This window comes from Tamandua tetradactyla, chromosome Y, assembly GCF_023851605.1.
Source record: "Tamandua tetradactyla isolate mTamTet1 chromosome Y, mTamTet1.pri, whole genome shotgun sequence".
NCBI lineage: Eukaryota > Metazoa > Chordata > Mammalia > Pilosa > Myrmecophagidae > Tamandua > Tamandua tetradactyla.
The window spans coordinates 10,659,790-10,678,276 of record NC_135354.1 but is presented as its reverse complement, the minus strand read 5'-3'; the positions used below and the strand labels follow the sequence as shown (position 1 = coordinate 10,678,276).

At 36.1% G+C, this 18,487-nt stretch overlaps 1 non-coding gene and 1 pseudogene across 1 annotated transcript; both read right to left on the bottom strand.

Annotated features, from left to right (window-relative positions):
• Positions 1-12,984: 12,984 nt before the first annotated feature.
• On the bottom strand, positions 12,985-13,911 carry LOC143672548 (olfactory receptor 5AK3-like; annotated as a pseudogene).
• A 2,988-nt stretch (positions 13,912-16,899) lies between these two features.
• LOC143672654 (U6 spliceosomal RNA) lies at positions 16,900-17,008 on the bottom strand. The gene has a single exon (XR_013169936.1). It is a non-coding gene; the product is annotated as a U6 spliceosomal RNA (small nuclear RNA).
• Between the last annotated feature and the right edge of the window lie 1,479 nt (positions 17,009-18,487).

Below are 18,487 nucleotides of genomic sequence, written 5' to 3'. Positions count from 1 at the left end.
TGGAAAGACTTTTTTCGGGAATTGGTAATATTTCAGCCATTGCTCTAGGTGCTGTAGGTCTGAAGTGTTACTAACTCACCCATTTTCAGTTTGCTACTCTAATCCCACTTCTGATATTCTGTAGGTGTAATGCTGCACAAAACCAAAGATAATCTTTCTGGTGAATTTCTTCGGCTTCTATTCTTGTATTTTGCACCCAATCATTACAGAAATGTATGTCTACCTAAAAAAAATTCAGTAGTAGTTACTTCTTCAAAGTTATATTCCTTTTATAATATTCCTTTCAATACCTGCTGCAGGGTGGTTGTACCAAGATGATAATTTTCATTCTACTACAAATGAAGAGTTTATTTTGAGTTTTGCAGTATTAGGAGGTATTCCCAAGAGATTTTCAGTCACTTGGGACTGAAGCTTGTGCATAGAATTGAGATTTCCAGTTGAGACTTTTTTCAAATTTCAAGTTTATCTCCATTGGGATTGTGCCTTGTTTGCATGCATGAGCTTAGGGACCATCTCTGCTTGAGAATTCTGAAATTATGGCTAGGAGTCATGGATCTTCTGCTTCCTCTGAACTTCAGTTTCCTCCTCTATAAACTGAAGCCATCAGACTGGGCTGGGTCTGTGTAACTCCACTATCACCTTTGGTGATATTCCTCTATTCCTCTATTTAGGGGTGTTTGGGCCATGGCAGTTCTCAATTTTTCATACTGGAAGAGTCTTTCATTGATATTGGGCAGGTAGATGGAACTATCTGATATTATGGAGAGGTTGGATTAGGCTTCAGGATTTATCTGGACCAGGGATCCATCTGGAGGTTATTGTTTTCTTGAAAGTTACTCTAGTGCATGGAACCCTTGTGGAATCTTATATATTGCCCTAGGTGTTCTTTGGGGTTGGTTAAAGTGGTCTTGGTTGGGGTTTGGCAGGTTATGGTGGGTAGAAAGGTCTAACTGAAGCTTATATAAGAGCAACTTCCAGAGTAGTGTCTTGTCTCTATTTGAACTCTCTCTCTGCCCACTGATACTTTATTAAGTATACTTCTTTTGCCACTTTTGGACATGATGGAGTTGTTGATTCCATGGTGCCAGGTCTGAATTCACCCCTGGGAGTCCTCTCCCACATCACCAGGGAGACTTTCATCTCTGGATGTCATGTCCATCATAGGGGGGTGGGCAATGATTTAAGTTGCAGAGTTGGGCTTAGAAAGACTGAGACCACAACTGGGTAACAAAAGAGGTCCTCCAGAAGTAACTCTTAGGCATGCCTATAGATAGTCTAAGCTTCTCTGCTACCTACATGAGATTCACAAGAGTAAGCCTCCTGATTGAGGACATGGCCTATTGATTTGGGTGTCCCTAAAGTTTGTCACAGTATCAGGGGAGTCCCATGGTAAGGTTTAAAAAGTTCCATAGTTTTCTCCCATCCCTCAGGGAACTTTGCCAATACTTTTGATTATCTGCTTAATATACTCTAGGATATATCCAGGCATTACAGTAATTTATACAGGATTAAGGGACCTATTTCTTGTTCTGGGATCCCTGAGTTTCAATTGTTCATATGAGCTATTTACAGGGTGAATTAGATTATGCACTACAGAAAACTTCAGTTCCAGGTCCAGCTCCATCAGTGCACCGTCAGCCACCTGCCTTCATTGGGCATCATGTAAAGGCTCAAAGTCCACAGTCCACAGACATTCTCAATTTTAGATAGTTTCATCATTCCCAAGAGAAAGAAAACCATTGAACACACCCTCGTCAAATAGAAAATCTAAAATTCCCCTTAACTCTTGCTCCTTCCCCCATTATTTACCTCTGCTGTTGCTGTGGTAGTGCTGATGGTTTCCTTTTGTGCTAACTCATACCATGCAATAGAAGTTTCTCCCTGAGCTCTGAACATACTCACTCTTTGTACAAGAATCATATCTTTGAAATCTTACAAGTACTCATTCATATTTCTAGTGTGAGTCAGTGGGACACTTAATTCTCCCCTTTCAATCTTGTTCATCTTCAATATGGTATTATTACTTCTAGCCCCAACAGTGAACACCTTCACTCTTGCTTATTCTCTCATATTGAAGTTCAACTTCATTAGCTAAAGTTTCACTCATCACTAGCTTCTACATACATCTAAGTTCTCTATATTCTGTGTTATAAGCTTCTGATTGTACCTTTATGTTGGTCATAAAAGTGGAATTATAGAATATCTATCCTTTTGTGTCTGGTTAATTTCATTCTACATTATGTCCTCAAGGCTCATCCATCTTGTCATGTACTTTAGTACATCATTTTGTCTTATTGCTGCATAATATTCCATCATGTGGATATATCACATTTTGTTGATCCACTTGTCTGTTGATGGACATTTGGTTTGTTTCCATCTTTTGGCGATTGTAAATAATGTTGCTATGAACATTGGTGTGGTGTTCAAATGTCTGTCTGTATCATTGCTTCAAACTCTTCTGGGTATATACAAAGCAGTGCTTTTGCTGGATCATAGGGCAACTCAATATTTAGTTTCCTAAGGAAGAGTCAAACAGTCTTTCATAGTGGCTGCACCATTATACATTCCCACCAGCAGTGCATAAGTGTTCCAATTTCTCCACATCCTCTCCAGCATTTATAGTCACAAATTCATGTTTGTTTAATAGCAGCCATTCTTACAGGTCTGAGCTGGTATCTCCTTGTAGTCTTGATCTGTGTTTTCCTGTGTAACCAATGAAAATGAGCATCTCTTCAAATACTTCTGAGCCTTCTCTATTTGCTCTTCAGAAAAATACCTATTCATATCTTTAGTCCAATTTATAATTGGGTTGTTTATTCTTTTGTGGTTAAGTTATATGATTTCTTTATATATAGGAAATCAAACCTTTGTCTGATATCTGGTTTCCAAACATATTCTCTCATTTAGCTGGCCACCTCTTCTCCTCTTTGATGAATTCTTATGAGAAGCAGAAGCATTTGATTTTGAGGACTTCCCATTTATCTATTTTTTATTTTGTTGCTTGTGCTTTGGGTATAAATTTTAGGAAGCGACCTCCTATTAAAAGGTGTTGATGATGTTTCCCTACATTTTTTCCAGAAGCTTTATATTGTTAGTTCTTATATTTAGGTGTTTGAGCCACTTTGAGTTAATTTTTGTGTAGGGTGTAAGATAAGGGTCTTCTTTCATTTATTATTGAATTATCAAAAATACTATTTTGTCCCAGTTCAGAAGATTTGGTTGCCTTGTCAAAATTCAGTTGACCATAGATTTGGTGGTCTATTTCTGCACTGTCAATTCAATTCCATTGGTCAATTCTTCTATTTTTGTACCAGTACTACTCTGTTTTGACTACTATGACTTTATAATAGGCTTTAAAGTCAGGGAGTGTTAAACCTCCCACTTCATTCTTCTTTTTATGGATGCTTTTATCTATTTGGGCTCTCTTTCCCTTCCAGATGAATTTGGTAATTAACATTTCTAAATGTTCAAAGTTGGTTGTTAGAATTTTGATTGGTATCTGTAGATCAATAGTTGAATCTGTATATCAATTTGTGGAAAATTGACATCCTAACTATATTTAGCATTCCTATCAATGAGCAGGAAATGTCTTTCCACCTATTTGGATCTCGTTTGATTTCTTTTAGCAAAGTTATGCAGTTTTCTGTGAACAAGTACTTTACAGCCCTAGTTAAGTCCATTCCTAAGTACTTAATTCTTTTAATTGCTACTTTGAGTGGAATTTTTCCTTCACTGATTCTCACCTAGGTCATTGCTTGTGTATAGAAATGTTACTGATTTTTGTCCATTGATTTTGCATCATTCCACATTGCTAGATTTGTTTATTAGCTCAAATAACTTTGTTGTAGGTTTCTCAGGATCTTTCAAGTATAGTATCATATCATCTGTAAATAATGAGAGTTTTACTTCTTCCTTTCCAATTTGGATTCCTTTTATTTCATTGTCCTGCCTGATTGCTCTAGCTGGAACTTCTAGCACAATATTGAATGATAGTGTTGAGAGTGGGCATCCTTATCTTGTTCCTGATCTTAGGGGGAAAATTTTCAGTGTCTCTCCATTAAGCATGATGCTTGCTATCAGTTTTTCATGTATTGCATTTATCATATTGAGGGAGATACGTTTGGTTCCTATCTTTTGGAATGTTTTTATCAGAAAGGGAGACTGAATATTGCTGAATGCTTTTTCAGCATCAATCGAGATGGTCATGTGATTTTTCCCTTTTCATTTGTTAATGTGCTGTATTACATCATTGATTTTCTTGCATTGAGCCATCCTTGCATTCCTGGTATAAACCCCACTTGGTCAATGTGTATGATTCTTTTAATGTGTTGTTGGATTCAATTTGCTAATATTTTATTGAGAATTTTTCCATCTGTGTTCATTAGGGAAATTGACCTGTAGTTTTCCTTTCTTATAATATCTTTACACAGTCCTGGTATTCAAACGACACTTACTTTGTATGGTGTGACTGTGGCTCTGCAGGCAGAATTCTTGCCTGCTGAGCCACAGACCTGGGGTCAATTCTCACTACCTGTCCATGCCAAAAAAATTAGCTTCATAAAGTGAGTTAGGTAGAATTCCTTTTTCCTTATTTTTATGAAAAGTTTGAGCAGGATTTGCATTGGTTCTTTTGGGGGTATTTGATAAAATTCCATTGTGAAGCCATCTGGCCCTGGGTTTTTCTTTGTAGGAAAAAGTTTTGTGACATTAAATCTCTTTACTTGTGATTGGTTTGTTGAGAACTTCTATTTCTTCCTAAGTCAGTGTAGTTTGTTTGTGTGTCTCCAGGAATGTGTCCATTTCATCTAAGTTGTCTAGTTTTTTGGTGTATAGTTGTCCATACTATCCTCTTGTGATTTCTTTTATTTCTTCAGTGTCTGTAGTAACGCATTCCTTATCATTTCTGAATTTACTTATTGGCATCCTCTCTCTTTTATTCTTTGTCAGTCTTGCTAGTGGCCCATCAATTATATTGATTTTCTCAAAGAGCAAACTTTTGGTTTTATTGATTTTTTTAATGTTTTTTTGTTCTCCCATTTATTTATCTCTGCTTTATTCATCCTTATTTCTCTTCTTCTATTTGCTTTGGGTCTAGATTTCTGTTCTTTTTAAGTTTCTCCAGGTGTGTTATGTCCTTCATTTTGCTCCATATTTTTTCTTAGCATATGTATTAGGGCAATAAATTTCCTTCTCAGTACAGCCTTTGCTGCATCCATAAATTTGGATAGGCTGTATTCTCATTTTCATTCCTCTCCAGACAGCTACTGTTTTGTCCAGTGATTTCTTCTTTGACCAATCTATTGTTTAAGAGTGTGTTATTTAATCTCCATATATTTATGAATGCTCTTATTATTCAGTGGTTATCAAGATCCAGATTCATCCATTGTGATCAGAGAAATTGCTGTGAATTATTTCAGTGTTTTTAAATTTATAAAGACCTTTCTTTGTGCCCAAGTATATGATCTATCCTGGAGAATGTTCCATGAGCACTAGAGAAGAATGTATATCTTTGTACTTTGGGGTGCAATGACCTATATATATATATATCTGTTTGTTCTAATTCATTTATCAAGTTATTTGACCTTTCTGTTTCCTTGTTGATCTTCTTGCTTGTTGTTCTATCCATACAGGAAAGTGGTGTATTGAAGTCTCCTATTATTGTTAAAACACCTATCACTCTCTTCATTTTTGCCAATGTCTGTCTCAGGTACTCTGGAGCTCCTTGAATGGGTGCATAAATATTTATCTTCATTAAATCTCCTTGGAGAATTGATCCTTTAATTAGTACACAGTGTCCTTCTTTGTCTCTTATGATACCTTTACATTTGATGTCTACTTTGTCAGATATTATTATAGTGCTCTTGCTTTCTTTTGATGACCACTTCTGTGGAAAATCTTTTTCCATTCTTTCACTTTCAATCTATTTGTATCTTTGCATCTAAGATGAGTCTCTTGTAAGAAGCATATAGCTTAATTGTGGTTTTAATCCATTCTATGAACATGTATCTTTTCATTGGTAAGTTTAGTCCATTAACATTCAAATTTATTACCAAAAACATGTTTCCTGTTTCCACCATCTTTTCATTTTAATTTTATTTGTCAGATCTATATATTCTTTTCCCCCTGTATCTTTGTATTCTTAAATTACCCTTTGTGGTAATCTTCAGTTCTGTACATTCCTCCAGACCTCCCTCTCCTCTCTTTGTTTTTCAGCTGGCAGAATTCCTATTGGTATTTCTTGCAGGGCCAGTCTCTTCTTGACAAATTCTTTCACAGCCTCTTTGTCTGTGAAACCTTTAAATTTTTTCAATTTTGAAAGATAATTTGTCTGGGTACAGAATCTTTGGCTGGAAGCCCTTCTCTTTTGACATCTTGAATATATCATACCATTGCCTTCTTGCCTACATGGGGGTTAATTGAGTAGTCTGAACCCAGTGTTACTTAGTTTCCCTTGTATGTGGTAGATGGCTCATCTCTTCCCATTTTCAAGATTTTATGCTTCTCTTCAACATTTGACAGACTGATTACTATGTGCCTTGGGGAAGCCCTGCTGGATTTATTCTGTTTGGAGTTCATTGGGCTTCTTTGACTTGTACATTTACGTCCTTTATGAGGGTTGGAAAGTTTTCCCCCATTATATCCTCAATTACTCTTCCTAGCCCTTTACTCCTCTCTTCTCTTTTGATTCATATGTTTGTGATCTCCCTTTTTTCTTTCCTTTCCCTGAGATCCAATTCAATTTTTTCCATCTTTTTGTCATTTGCTGTTTTGAGACTTTGAAGTCAGTTTTCCTTTCCATTATGTCACTTATTCTTTTTTCTGTCTCTTCAAATCTGGTGTTGTGAGCCTCTAGCATGCTTTTTATTTAGAGAACAGGGTCTTTAAGTTTTGTGATACCACTTTTTGTATTTATGCTTTCATGGTCTTATTTGTGCTCTTCTGCTGTCTTCTTTATCTCCTACATGTCATTCGCTATCACACTTATTTTTTGAGTAAAATTGCATGAACATCTTTGATTGGTTGTTAAAACTTTTAGTCTACTCTGGTGTTTTAATTTGTTCATTAGGCAGGGCTCTATCTATTTTCTTTGTAATATGCCTAGTGATCTTCTGCTTTCTTCATTGCATGTAAATATCTTGAATGATTTACTTTCAGATTTGATTTCTTTCAATAGTCTAAGGCCTTGTGTTTGTGGGATGGTTGTATAGCAGGGAGCAGGGAACAGGGTGGGAAACTCCATTTGGTGATTCATTTCAGGACAGATATAAGTGCAGGTTGGTGCCCTTCATACATAGAGTTGTGACAGCAAGTTGGTGTTAAGCCTTCATGGACTAGGGCAGATGTGATCTGGCTGTGCATGTGAGCATTTTCTCAGGACTAGGAATTTTGAGTGAGGGCTGTGCACATGCACAGCTCTAGGACTGCTGTAAAGTGCAGTTCCCAGAGCTGAATGACATGATTGAGGGTCTGCACACATGTGTGGGTCTAGAAGTGCTGTAAAACAGATGCACTGAGCTCAGGGGTGGGTGGAGTGAGGCTGTGCAACACTATGGGCTGAGGGGAAGACTACCTAGATATGGTGGTTAGTACCTGCAGCATTTATGCACCATCAACCTCCTTCAGGGAATAGGGAGTAGGGGGTAATGCTTGGGAGATGCATTGCACTGCACTTAGGGTGGGGGTGGGGGGTAGGTACATGCTGTAAGGGTTGATGGGGTATCAGCACCTGGAGTGCAGGATGATGTGGTTTGCATGCATGGGGTATGGAATGAGATGCTGGTCATGGGACTGAACTTGTGAGCATGCACACCTAAGGAATGTGGCCTGGCTATCTACCTAGTCTCCAGTTCCTGTCTTTTAACTCCCATGGGCTCCATAGATCTGTGCCTGTGTGCCAGAATCCAGCTTTCTGTCTCTCAGTTCCACAGCCTCTTCAGTCAGGGCTTCCCCGTGTGGTACAGAAGGCTCTCCCAGGTCAGCCACACTTCTGAATCACTGCCTCAGTCACCCTCCTCTCCCTTCTCTAACTTTTCCATGGAGCAAGCCTAATGTTGAGCTACTCTGTTTGCCCATCTTCTTGGAAGTCCCAGTCTACAGTTATTTTATTGCAACCACATAACTCTGTACATTTTCCCTTTGCACCATAAGTACCTATTTGTTCATTAACACTCCTTGTGTCACAAAGAATCCTTGTGTTTAATGAAAAGGGAGATATTGCACAAATTTGAGAAGGTAGACTTTACAGCAATTGCTTCACTTTTAAATTTGAGATATGAAAGGAGGAAAGCCTGACTTCTTGATTCATGTTCCAACCTGTTGCATGAATGATGGGTCATTTAACTATGATGGAAGAAAAAGAGGTAGGCTATAATAAAGCTGAAAGTATGGTTCCATAGGGCCCCAAAGACACTTGAATTCTTTTAAGAATTTCTTTTGGGGGCTAAGTCATAAATGGGTCTGTGGAATACCCCTCAGCAGTATGGGACATGTGCTGACCCAGGCGGTCTGCTGGAAAGACAAACAGTGAAAGTTCCCACTCCAGTTGGCCTCACAGCTGCTTCAATTTTCAACAACAAAGGCAATTTGGTGGAAGGGAAGCTGGTGCCTGACAGGTGAGGTTGGCTGTAAAGGTCAGCCCCTTGAAGACATGAATAGGTTCCCTATATCCAGTCCTGCAACTCTGAAGGGGCAGGCAAAGCTAATCTCCAAGTCCTTCCTTTCTGACAGTCTAGAGCTTTTGCTGAAGCCACATAACTCTGTTCTTTGCTCTTTTTCACCTGAAGTATCCACCTCTTCATGACCATTTCTGTGCCACAAGAATGTGAGGCTCAGCTAAACACTTGACTCCACATCATTTTAATCACCCTTTTTGTGTCAGCCAATACTGTACTTTAGCCTTAATTCCTAGAATATGTTTTCTGGGGGCATTTCTTAAACAAATAATATTTCCAGGAATGTTTAAGTAATTCCATGAGCAAGGAAAAGTGAGATAAATAGTGATGCAATTTTCATGGTGGTCATGTCTCCCAATTACTAATCACCAATAGCTTTGAGACAAAGTAATTTCTTTCTTTGCCTTTTACAGAGTTTAGGGGCAGCCCACCTTCCTTTGCTCATGGCCCCTTTCCACTTCCTTCAAGTCATCAAAGTTACACTCCTCTGACCATTCTACAACAATTATTTTGCTCTTGAACTCTGATCTCACCAAAGAAAACTTCGTTTAAGGAATACTCTGATTTAGACAGGACCTACAGGGAAATCCAGGATTATATCCCCACCCCCATAACCTCAATTTTATCACCTCTGCAAAGTTACTCTTTACATGTCCGTGTCATTGTCCTAAATCAAGGAACAAGGATGTGGATATTATTTTACCTAATACTGATATACACCCAGGAATTGAGTGGAAAGGGGGTGAATGAAAATAATCCTAAAATTGTGATAATGCATTTTATTCACTAGTATGGTTGTATGGGTATAAACTTAAAATGGCAATATATAATAGGTCTCACTAATACAAAACCTTATGTATTGTCAGAATTCTTATCTTTTGTCAATCAAAAAGTTATGAATTGGAATCTTACTAACATTTTAATTACTATCCCTGATCATAGCAATGTTGATCACCATTCAGATATTCTAGCCATATGATTTACCCTTCCTTAAAGTATCTAGTTTGTCTTTATTTTGTCAATTATGTGTGTTTTTGATATTTTGTAGATACAAATCCTGTATTAGTTGTATGTTTGTAGATATTTTAATAAATAGAAAATTTTAACATCAGATGCTTGAGTTTATCATTTTTATCTTAGGTTCAAACTTCCTTACATGGAGGTGTGAATCCATAGTTTACAAATTCATTTTAAAGGATTCAATTTCTAATCCATTTGGCTCTTTTTTAAAAAAGCTTGTCTACTTCTGCCCTGGAATTCTAGAGATCTGCAGGAAAATTCTGCCATTTGGGCTTGGCAAAGACCCAAAGTTGGGATTTTCTGTCTCAGATGCCTGTCATACCATGGGATCTGTAAAACATTAAGGCTGAGGTGGAAGTTCCTCTCATACTAAAGCTTGGACATTCTTCAGAGCGCTCTTTAGTTTTGGATTCTCCAACTTTCAACTCATTCAGTAACAGGGATGGACCAGCATTCTCAAATGTGGTATATGCTGCTTCTAAAGCCTGAAGAGGCTGACAAAGATTGTGCCTCTTTATTCCAGGTAAAAATCATAAATCCTCGTATTTAATTAGTCCTCTAATAACTAATATTCAAATAATCCTTAGAGAGTTTATCTTTTAGTAGTTTCATGTTTGATATGGCAGAGCCAGTGGCTTAACAAATCTTGTAGTATCAGAATTTCTTGGGAAGCTTTTAAAAGTTCTATCTATTAGATACACTAAATCCAAACATCTATGGGCTGCTATCAGATTTGTCATCCTAGAAAGTCCCCAGGTTATATTGATGCAACCAGCACAGTTTGATGTTTGGGTAATATTGACCCTGTATTCATGATAGCTCCATTTACATATATGTAATGAAAATCTATTGTGGGTAAGATAGTACTAGGTATAATGGAGCAACAAATTTTGATCCCTGGGGTCTATTTAAGTGCATGTTTTCTTCATGCCTCTTAAAACCCTGTACAATTAATGCTGAGTGTATTGGATTTCCTTTGCTTTCTTCCCTCTTGTTTGCTATTCTCTGAAACCTTTCTGGGCCATTCAGAGCAGAAAGTACCAAGACATTTGATATAGTCTTTTTATCTTTCGCAGCTGAATTCAAGGAATTATGTCATGCAAAGTATCTGAAGCAGAAAGAAATTTGATAAAGAGAATTTGATAGTTAGTTTATCTGCAGGTGATAGAGGAACAGATGATAAGAACAGATCATGAGTGCTGGGATTCAGTGGTCCAGAAGATGTATTTTATATACTGAAGCTGATTAGTTGATCTTGGAATCCTCATCTGGCAATGCCAAACACTTTTAACCACTCATGCCTCTATACTAATTTTGCTGGCAAAAAAGAAAACAGTCCTTAGTTCACTTCTACTTTTCAAATCTTCCATGAGTAAACGTGGTTGCATTCATGAAGCCAGGTGCATGGTCATTGGGGAATATAATTCTGAACTTTCTAACTTCTAAAACTAGAAGAAGTGTGGAACGGAAGTTGAAAGGGACATTACCCAAGAAGACCAGAGAATGATTGAAGTGATTGTTCCTTTTTAGGAGGGTTCCCATATTGTTTGTTGAGAGTTGAGCTTCAGCTTCTGGAATATTTCATCAGTCTTCTTCCTGCCATGTCCTTCAGCTACCTTTCTAGTCTTATGTCTCAGACTTTGGGCTGCTAATCTCGTCTTATAGGAGACCCTCAATAAATCTTTGTAACTGCAGTAAGTAAATGAATAAAGAATTTATTCAATCATCCTGTGTGTATATTTTCCTTCCCCATTCTACATCCAAACATCCTAAATATATAAATTGATAATTCAAGAAATAATATATAATAATTCAACTTCAGGAAATTAATACTTTAAGTCTTAGAAAGGAGTCCTCTCTCTTGAATGTGTGCTAATAATCACTAATCAGTCTCAAGTCAGAATTTAACACAGCTGATTCCACTTTCACATAAGTCTCAGAGATGTAACTGCTTTGGTCTATTTATCTGAGAGCCCATTTCCTTGTGGGATTTCCTTTATATCATTATTGAAAGCAAAGTACTATTTGGCTGTCTAACTTGCTCTCCATTTCCATGTTGGAGGTTGGATAGTTACTCTTCTACATGTAGACATGTTTTTCTTACGTGGAACTTGATATTTTTCCTCCAAGACCTCAGGCTGTCTTTTATTTTACAAATGTACCTCCAGTAATTCCTGGAGATTCTGTCCATGAACTTACTTTGACCCACTGTAGTGTAGAAAGTCCTTTCCTTTAAAATAAAGAGCCTTTGGAGAGGGTTTCTATATTGACTTGAGGTATTTATTTCTCAGCTCTTAGAATTTAGGTAGGATAGCAATTTGGAAAATGTATCTTTTACTCTTAAGCAATTCTCATTTTACTGTTATTTATAAGTATGCTTTTTTGGTCATTTCATAAGCAAAAGAACCTTGTTCTTTCAACTAGTAAGCACATCAGCTGTAATATTCAGGTGGGATTTTTTATTGTTTACCCCAATCTATTTGTCAAATCTTTTCCATCAAGACTTTTTCTTCCTGAATTAAAGACTCTTTTCCTCCACTGGAGTTCCTACTGAACTCATTGACATATATCTCTTAATTGGATGACCACATTTAGGATTTTAAATACTAAAACATAAGATTCTAGATTCTCTAATCTATTAGAGAAAGAAATGGAAAATTTTTGTAATATTACTCTTTCCTTAGGCAACAAAAAGATAGATTCAGAATAAAGAAGTTAACTACTGACAAAAATTTGTATTTTCAGGTATTAGGAAATGCCATTGACATGGGGATATTGGGTAGAAAATAGCTTGAATTCCATACGATTATTTTAAGTAACAAATTTATTTTACATTAATAGTTGTTCAATTTGTAAGAGAATAATAGAAGGGCTTCATGTGGATGACTAAGGGAATTTGGAATTAATAGAAAATAATGAACATTTAAGTAATACTCACCAGATCACAATTTTAAATATTTATTAAATACAAATAAGAGTATTACTTGACTTTAGGACCATATAAGAAATTTATTTGTGCTACACAAAGTTTATACATGCTTTAAATATTTAGATAAGCCTGATAAAGCTCTTAATCACAGGTAGTGTCAGATATATTTCTCACTGACATTCTAAGCAAAATAAGCCTCAGGATAATTTCTACTATATTTCCCACGTTCTTGTAGTTTATGTTTGAAAGTTATAGCACTCATCTAATATGAGTATATGTGCTCAATTAAAGAAACATTAAATTGTCTATTGGATGTCTGAGGTGATGAATTTTAATAAATTTTCTACAAAATCTTCTACAATTCTACAAGAACTTCTTCCCTACAGCTTTCAGAGCTTCTTTTAACTCCTTGTTTCTCAAGCTGTATATCAGGGGGTTCAACATGGAAATCAGAACACCATAAAATATAGAGGCAACCTTCATGTTGTTCTGGGAATTATTAGAATGAAGCTGTAAGTACATGTAAAACAGGGTTTCATAGAAGATGGTCACTACTGTCAGATGAGAGGCACATGTGGAGAAGGCTTTTTTCCTCCTTTCAGTAGAAGACATCTTTAGGATATCAGCCAGGATGTATATAAAGGAGAAGATGATGACAGACACAGTGATCATCAAGTTAAATCCCAGAAACACAGCAACTAGTATCATGTTGATGTCAGTGTTGGAACACGAAAGGGCAATAATTGGGGGGTCATCACAAAAAAAGTTATTGATGGCATGGGACTTGCAAAAGGACAATGAAAATGTAAAATCTGTGTTTACAGAGGAATTTATTGAACACATCACATAGGAACCAGCTGCCAGCTCGTTGCAAACACTTTGGGGCAGATTGTGGGATAGCAGAGTGGCTTACAGATGTCTACATACCAGTCCACTGCCATAGCAGCCAGGAGGTAACAGTCATTGGTGGTAAATGTTGCATAAATCCAAAATTGCATTACACATCTCACGAATGATATTGATTAATTTTGTGATATGAAGATTTGCAACATCATGGGAGTGATTGCAAAAGTATAGCATATATCAAAAAAAGCCAATGTTGTAGGAAAAAGTACATGGGTGTTTGAAGTCTGGAATCTGTTTTGATGAGTAGGATCATTCCAATATTACCCATCATGCAAGTTACATAGATCAGTAAAAATAGGATGAAGAGCCATGACAAAACCTGTGTTGGGCACCAAATCCCAAAAGAAAGAATCTTGTCACTTCAGTGCTGTTTCCTTGTGTCATGTCTGTCAATGTCTAGGAATGTCCAAGGAAAGAAGGGAAATCTTTGTGTCTTCTCAAATTTTAAATATTCTTATACATATCCTCCCATGTTTTTGACTTACATTTTCATGGCAAACATTAAACAAGGATTTATTGCTTTTTAGATTCTTTTTTGTATTTGCTTGATTTGAGTATATTGATTAAGCACTTATAGTTTAGCCATGGATCCATTTTTAAAAGTAAGACTACTTCCAGAGAAGAAGAGTGACATCTAATGTACATGTTCCTAAGGAACAAACCTGTCCATGCTCCATACCATGTTAAGTTGATATGCATATTTGGATACATTAATGTGTATATAGGATATAGGATAATTTCCTTTTTACAACATCTTATAATTTTTCACAACTATTCCCCACTTGAAACCTGGTCCAAGCTCTTGATAATAGTAGCCTTAGTTATAGAGGAATTTTCCATGTGTTATCTTTAAGGTTCATATGTATTTCAAGGCTACTTTCAAGAATGTCTTTCTTTATTCTACTATTCTTAGCACATTGAGATGACCATCTTCATAAACCAGATAGATTTCACATATATATATATCTATTTACATATACATATATGCACTGACATATAAATATGTATACCCATATATATATTTTTGAGTAATAGTCTTAAATGTCCCATTGTATTGCTTTATTCTTCAGTTATATTCCAGCTGCAAGAAAATTGTCTTGCAATAAATTCTTTGCTACTTCTTGAAACGTTACTTCTGTACCTCTCATGTCTGTTATTCACATGAATTCATCTATGAATTTTCATATACAGTAAATCCTGAACATTTCTTCTCTAGTGTCTTAGTTCTTAAACCCTGTTCTGTGTTGTTATCACCACTCATTATGGAGCAGTGAATTATAGACTCTTGTCATGGCACAGATTGGCTTGCTTCTCATCAACATGTGTCTGTTGTTATGAGCAGAGAATCTCACCAGGCTTCTCATCACACTGCAGTAATGTGTGGCCAGGAAACCAAGCTCTGCTCAAATGAACATGGGAAAATGATGCATGTAATTTCAAGGCTGAATCATGTTTCCCAGCCTATCAGAAGCAATTCCAACAAGACTTTCAATTCTCCTTATTCCTCAGCTGTTGGGTGAATATTGCATTAGGGCAACTTTGTAAGTGCTATTTTAGATTTGTGAGGTGATTTACAGGATTCCCAGCAAAATTTGAATTTTGGATATACTGTAAATATGTTTTTTGCCTGTAAGTGTATCTTTAATATTGCACAGGACATAACTATAGTAAAAAAAAGGTACTCATTGCTCCTCTGAAGTTTAAATTGAACTGGGCATCTTGCATTTTTAATTATGAAGTTGTGTGTCTCTCTTTCAGCCTGGGATATTGAAACACCACAGACAGAAAACCCCTGTCAGCAACCTCTTCTTCCATTGGATTTTTAACATTGTGATTTTATTGTTATTATTTTAAACTATAAAACTTGTAGGTTTACAGAAAAGTCAGATAAAAGAGTCAGCTTTCCCATAAATTCTCCTGTTCTTTAAATATCACTTTAATGTGGCACTATTGTTACAATTAATGAAAAGGTTACTAAAATATTAATGCTAATTAGAGTCTATAGCTTAGATTAGGTGTATTTTTGCAATTTGTACTACCCTATTATTAACACCTATTAGCACTATTGTACATTAGTTATAATTAATGAAAAAGCACTCCTATAATGTGCCTGTAATCATTGTCCAATATTGATAATGTTATACCATATTTTTGTTTGCTACAGCTGTTGGAATGCAATATACCAGAAATGGAATGGCTTTTATAAAGGGGATATATGCAGTTACAAGTTTACAGTTCTAAGGCCTTAAAAACATTCAAATAAGGCATTCAAGGAAATATACCTTGACTCAAGAAAGGCCAATGGCCTTTGGAACACCCCTGTTAGCTAGGAAGGCATGCAGCTAATGTCTGCTCGTCCTTAGTACCAGTTCTGTTGTTTCCAGCTTTTGATTCCCATGACTTCCTCTCTAATCTTCTGTGGATACACATATCTGCTCTGAGGTAAACACAGGAGTTTAATTTTTTAGCTTCTTCCCAGGTTCAGGCTTGCTTAGAATCTCAAGGAAATATACATGATGACATCTGCTGGGCACTGGCTCCTGTCTACCCTCTTAGCTCTCCCAGATCCTGGGGTATCTGCATTTCCAAACATGAGTGTTCCAGCATCTAAGCTTTCTCTGTAAGCACTCTGAGCATCTCCAAATACCTGAATCATTCTGAGATTTCTCCAAAATATTTCCCCCTTAAAGACTCCAATAAACTAATTAAGGCCTACATTAAATATGTGGGTCACATCTCCATCAAATCGAACATTTGGGTGTTTCATATCTCCATGGAAACAATCTAATCAAAATTTTCAGCCTAATGTGTGTAAAAAGATTGGATTATGAAAAGAATATGGCTTTACTGGGATTATAACATTTTAAACTAGAGCATAGTGTTTTATCTTTTAATTTTTCTTCTAGTAATTTATATAACCTAAAAGTCCTCTTTTTACCACGTTCACAAACATAATTCAGAGCTGTTAATTACACACACAATAATGTGCTACGATCATCACTGTCCATTTCCAAACATTCAAAATCAAGTTAATCAGAAATTCTGTACCAATTAAGCATCACCTCCCTGGTCTTTACATCCTTCCTATCTTCTGGTAACCTATTTCTAGATTCTAAGTCTATGAGTTTGTTTATTATACTTAGTTCATATCAGTGATATCATACAGTGTTTGTCCTTCTGTGTCATTTGGACAAATCACATAATGGACACATCATGTAATGTCCTCAAGCTACATCCATGTTGTCACATATATTGGGGTTCATTCCTTTCTGATATTCCATCATATATATATATATACCACATTTTGATTATCCATTCATAAGTGTATATACTTGTGTTGCTTCCATCTTTGAGCAATTGAAAAAGGCTTCTAAAAATATTGAATGCTTCAGAATTTGTTTGTCATTCTTGTAGAGAGGTCATGCTAAGCATATCTGTATCATTCAAATTTTGCCAAAGCGAACACTTTCCATTGGATTCTATGTGATTGGGAATGACTATTGTGTGAAATCAGTGAGATTTGGGGATTATTCATTAAAACACTTAATCTTGTTTTAACAAACTCATTGCAATTATGTTTTGAATGTTCTTAAATTACTTTAATGCTCCTGTAACAAAAAAGTTGTAATATTAAGGTCAAACTAAATCCTATGAATTGTGAGTATGTTGTATGTTTTATTTTTATTTTAATTTTTGATTTTTATTTTTTGGCATGGCAGGCACTGGAAATCGAACCCAGATCTCTGGCATGGCATGTGAGAACTCTGCCACTGAACCACAATGGTCTGCCCTGTTGTATGTTTTAGAATGCATAATTAGTAAAAAAAAAAAAAGGAAGAAAGAAAGAAAGAAAAGTGAAGAAAAAGGAAAGGAGGATAATTGATGCATTTCAATGTTATTTCTTATAGTTTTACCTTTATTGGTGTATACTGTAATATTTGTGAATTTGGGTCGTTATGAAATTTAGCATTTAAGGGAGATCTGTAAACCAACCAGTACTACTGGCAAAAATGGCATTACCAGATTGCAGTGGTATTTGGGGGTGCATGTAGCTGGAAATTATTATGATCAGTACTCTTGTCCCATACGAAATACTTGGATATGAAATAATTAATACAAGCAATAATGCTTTTACCCAAATAGTATTTGAGAATTCTGATTAGTTTGACTAATTGTTGTTTTCAGAATCTGGACTCTCTTCTTGAATATGAATCAGTTGTGCTATTATTTCATCTTTCAGAGGTATTCAAACAAATGTAAAGACAAAATCCATGGAATTGCTTTTGAATGTTCCTTCAACCTCTGCCACAGGCTAAGTAATGTAAAATATAGTGAAAAGCAGGAATTTACAAAACACCTGGAAATACTAGATAAAAATATAACAAGGGTGATTGCAATGTAATATTCTGATTCACAGACTAGTTGGGAAATTGCTTATCAGCTGCAGCGTGAAAAAAATCTGCAAACCAGAATGGAGTTTCTGGAATGAGGTTTGGACTGCTGAGGAACTTTTTCCAACACAGGAATTTAAACTTTGGTTTAAAATGCTAAGTGGGAGATGTGGATGATGTCTTGCATACACAGAGTGCATGGTCTCAAACTGTAGACCCTTGAAGGGTTAAAATTTTAGTGAAGAATACTTTAGAACAAATCTCTGGTGGACTACAAAATGATGGCAGCAACAATGAAACACATGTGCATACCCAACCCACAGATCTCTTTTAAATGGCCATGTTATTAAATATAGTGTTTGAAACTTTTATAAGTTAGGTTTAGTTCAGGGGTAGAATTCTCACCGGCCATGCAGGAGAGCTGGGTTCAATTCCCAGTCCATACACTTCCCACTTCCATCCCTAACCCTCCCCCCCAAAATTAAGTAAACAAGTATGCCTCAATAATGGAATAGTAACATTGAAAATACACAGCATACAAAACACAATAAAGTCAATTTTAATTATAT